Here is a 4727-nt window from a genome sequence, read left to right as displayed (position 1 = left end):
ATAGATTGTGTTTTACAACTTCAATTTTTTAATTTAAAAAAAAATAATTTTGAAGCAGATTTTCAATCACATCAGAAGGAATTTATGGGCTCGATGGGATTCTTTAAAATTATGATTTATCAAAAAAAAAAAAAAAAAGAACTCAAGGAATTTTCGGTCGCCAGTTTGCCAAACTGTTTCAGAGATGGAACTTGTCTTCAATTCATTGCGAAAAAAAAAAAAAAAAAAAAACTGAGAAAGAGAAGTTTTTTTTGTAAGGAAACTTGCACTTATTATCACGGGACGCGAGAGCGTCCCGCCCCGTCAAGGAAACCAAACGTCAGCAGCCAACAGAAGCAAATCCACCGCCAAAGACGAAAGAAAATAAAAGCGACCTAGAACAAGTTTACACGACAAAACAAGTTGGTTTTTTTGGGGGGGTTTTCACCCCTCTGTATCTCAGCCCCATGAAGACCCCCCAGAGTTGATTTTTGGTACACTCAATCTGTAGTGGCCCCTGACGCCGTAAACCAAAATACAACCCCCTGGACCATCGGGGGGAGGAGGTATTAAAGTTATAAAATCGCTGTTCAAAAAAGTTTTCGCTTTCTTTGACAGGGCTACAGCCCAGACGAAAAAAGGAATCAATCTGAAACTTCTCACACACATTCGTTGTGCCCAACTGATGTGTCTTTTGTGTCATTTGACCCCCCCCCTTGTTTTTACCCCACAAATCGTACCTTCCCGGGGTTCTGCAGCAGCCCCCCGGGGGGCTATGGCAATGATTTTTTGTATACATATTCTTTGGGGGCATTGAGGACACATACAAAAATTCGAACCCCAGGGACATCTTGGGCCGGAGTAATTAAAGTTAAGTCGCTTTTTACTCACCAAGCAACCACCTCAACTAGAAAAGCTTCCCGCCAAACAAGATAAACAATTTAAAGGATCTATCCATATTTCTGAGGAGTTGAAGGTGGGAGGAGGATCTAACTGAAGTAGGTGTGATGAAAGAGGAGAACAGGGAGGATGATATTTTGGCAGATACTTGGCGGGCAAACTAGATATCATGACTTTTTAAGGCTGAGGTTTTTTTTTTGGTTTAGGATGAAGGCTTAATTTTTTGTGGGGAAGAAGTTAGAGGTTTTCTTGGCGGGGAAATTTTTGCAACAGGGTTGTTTTTGCTGAGATTATTACTATTTTGCAGTTCGCTCTTTTTAGCTTTGCTCTCTTACAACTTCTGACTAATTAGTTTCTGTATGATACAGACGGGCTAGAGGCAGCAATTACAAATATGAAGAGAAAAAAAAGGAAATGTACTGATCATATGATTCAAAAAGAATATTAAGTAAGACAGTGGACTTAGAAAAAAAAATAAACAGTAAATAAAGACTCAATAATGAATCCTACAGAGAAACAGTGGAAAGGTCTAATTTAAGTATGATTGCGATTTCAAGATTTCCAGCTTGGGCTTTCCCTTAGAACTTTTAGGTAGTCTACAAATGAATTGAATCTTTCATTCTCTGCTTCTAAATGCATCTTTAAATATACCGCAAACATTTTAAAACTTGTTCAATAAATAATTTTGGAAGAATTAGGAAAAGCGTGGACTTATATCATAAAATGTGGATCACAAGCTGTTAACAAATACGGGATTTGGCCCGTGTTACAACGTGCTTTTATAACATTCAAGTTATGAGAAGTGATAAAGCTGAAATAACAACTAACCAACCATAGGTGGACACAGGGGTGTGGGAGACAAGAAAGCAACTGCCTTCTCACTTTCAAAAGTAAAAGAGCCTTGCCCCTCCACTTTTTTTCAGTTCAAAATAAATAATCGACAGAAAAATGATAGAGCTGATCGATTCATGTGTCTAAAGAAAGGAGAATTTACTAAATAACTGCATATATAATATTTTTTTCATGTCATAATTTCAATTCATATGGAACTTTGAGTTGGATGGAATCTACTGTGGTCACCCGTCTCGATTCTTCAGGTCGCGTTCTGATTTTTAAAGAGAAGATCGTTTAATCCATACCGTTGTTAAAACCCAACAGTATAGCCAGGGCCAGACCCGGCAATCGGGCGGTCGAGCAATCGCTTGAAGGGCCGGTGGGGTGCCGGGCTCGTACTTGTAATACTCTCTTTTTTTGCAAGTTTGAAGGATTGTCAAATTCTGTGACGTCTGCGCTAGGCTTACATTTGATAGAGGCTTGGGAGGCAAACGGGCTCTGGGTATAGGTTTAATATCAGAAGTGCCCACAAAGCATTTTTTTGAACGTACTCAGGACAGCCGAGAGCCAAAGCGAGTGCCCCCTGTCTGTTGGTAACTTGGTTGACATTGCCTCTGGTCGGCTTTGAAGTGTACTCCAGGGACGTCTTCAAAGGGGTATAGAAGGTTTCTACACCCCACCCTTTTTAAAGATTCTATTCCAATTATATTTTAGCGATGCACCAGAAAAAAAAGGCCTTCACAGTCTTAAAAAATAAAAATATTGATAATAAATGAACAAACTGAATAAAAAAGTAATAAAAAGTATTTATTCTGCAAAATTTTAAAAGACAGTGTAATCTTGAAATAGAATCATCCAAATTTCTGTATTATTAAGATTATTTAATTAAGGGTCACCGAATGTACGTTTCAAACTTCTACAACGAAAAAAAAAAAATACAATATGTAAACCCTTGACAAGCTTCAGTTTACAAAAAAAAAAAAAAAAAAAAAAAAAAAAAAAAAAAAAAAAAAAAAAAAAAAAAAAAATAAAAATAAAAATAAAATAAAAAAATAAATAAATAAATTCATAAATAAAATTGATAGCTTCATAGGGGCTACCGACACTTTTATATCTGTGTTTTCATAAAATATCATCACGAAAATCACAGTTAAATGGAGAAAAGCACAGGAGCTACGGCCCAGCATTCGCATTATTGCTCTTTTCTCCTTCCACTTAAAAAAAAAAAAAAACCCTCTTAAAGTTGCAAGACTGTGTACATGGGGGGGGGGAGTATATTTACACTTGAGCTAAGGGCTGGTTTTGTATAATCGCCCGGGTCGTTTTAACGACCCTAAATATAGCATAATTTTCTACTAAAAAAATCAGCTTTATTGGCGCCCCGCACCCACAGCCTTTTTCTGACCTCCACTCTTTTGGAGCACCTGCCGCCCGTGTAACCAACCTTATTTTCTGAGAGCGATACATTTTTCATAATAAACAAAATTTCTGCATGTCGAGGAGGAGGGGGATTTCCATTAATTTGAATTTTACTGGACTCTGCTTGTGTAAATAATACTTGTATTGCAGCATCAATGAACTTTTTATCAATTCGTAAATTTCTTATAAATATTACCGTTAACACAGGATGAGGGGACCCGAAATTAGATTGAGCTGTCCCTAATTTCAGCGGTTAATCGGGCCCCCTTTCCCAAAAGTTTTAGTTCGAGTCGCCCCGGAACACAAAACACAATTTTTTACGATCTCGTTCCTTGTTCCTTCACGTAAAATGTCCTCAGCGTATATGTTGCCCTCAGAAAACTCTGAAATGACGTTAATGGAAAATTATTAATTAGCATACAATTAAATATGTTACTCTCAAAAACAATAAAAAACTACTCATCCTTCTATCCTTTGATGAATTACTTTTTCCTTTCTTCGATCCTTTCTTAGAGAGCGCGCAGCAAACTTGGAAGAAACGACTTTTTATAAAACATTTTCCCTCACCAGGCACCGTCAGGATGGCCGAGCGGTCTAAGGCGCCAGATTTAAGCTCTGGTTCTCGAAAGAGAGCGTGGGTTCGAACCCCACTCCTGACAATCCTTTTTAGAACATCATTCCAATTAACTATGTTATGAAAATTCACGCGAAGATTTAAAAATATTTTTGACGTAATTTATTGCACAATGGGGGCTATTGAAAATTTGACCGATTTTTTTTTTCTTTTTTTCCTAAACTTAGAAAGGAATTTCACTGATTTACGGAGGTTTGTTTTGTTAAAATTATTGACATTCACACTCCAAATAATAAATACATAATAGGAATTTAACTTATTAAAAGAAATGAATATATTTATCCCAAAGAAGAGTAATCTTTTAAAGCTCATTCAGTAAAACCTTTTTGTGCAAAAATCCGAAAATGGGGTCATTTCCAATATTTTAAAAGTATTTTTTTTCTGAAAGAACATGCTTAAAAACATGGATCTAACCATTTTTTAAATAATTTGTTTAAGTTTAATATTTTTAAAACATTACTTAAATCGGTGATCTTTCATTGTTTACATTTCATGCCGATGACATCACAAATGATGAAATGCCATTCTGTGGTGCCATTCACAGAGCAAAATATTTAATTCGCATCTTTACTCACGTGTATTGGCAACGATATGTTTAGCAAGCGTAGAGCGAAATTTTAATTCGCTTCTTGATTACCATAACGTGGAGACGCGGTACAAAGTGCGCCAAAAAGCATCATTTGTGATACCATCAAGATCACGCCTTGTTTGAAAAATCGCACATTTAAAAAAAATAATTTAAAAATAGCTGTTGGGAAAATGAAAGAATTTTCTGGGTTAATGTTATTATTTTTTTTTCTTATTCTATCAATTTCAGGGATTAAAAGTACTACTTTTGACTGAAGGAAACAACCCAAATATTGTAATTATTATTATTTTTATTTTTTGAAAATTAAATTTTAAACTTGGATTAAATATCCATGTTTCCGGCCAAGTTATTTTACGAAGACTTAAAATAAAC

At 35.7% G+C, this 4727-nt stretch overlaps 1 non-coding gene across 1 annotated transcript; it reads left to right on the top strand.

Moving 5' to 3' along the window:
- Nucleotides 1-3707: 3707 nt before the first annotated feature.
- Trnal-uaa (transfer RNA leucine (anticodon UAA)) lies at nucleotides 3708-3791 on the top strand. Its single transcript has one exon. It is a non-coding gene; the product is annotated as a tRNA-Leu (tRNA).
- The last annotated feature ends 936 nt before the right edge of the window (nucleotides 3792-4727 follow it).

Source organism: Uloborus diversus, chromosome 2 (genome assembly GCF_026930045.1).
Source record: "Uloborus diversus isolate 005 chromosome 2, Udiv.v.3.1, whole genome shotgun sequence".
NCBI lineage: Eukaryota > Metazoa > Arthropoda > Arachnida > Araneae > Uloboridae > Uloborus > Uloborus diversus.
The sequence above is the reverse complement of the archived record's forward strand: the minus strand, read 5'-3'. Positions and strand labels throughout refer to the sequence as shown.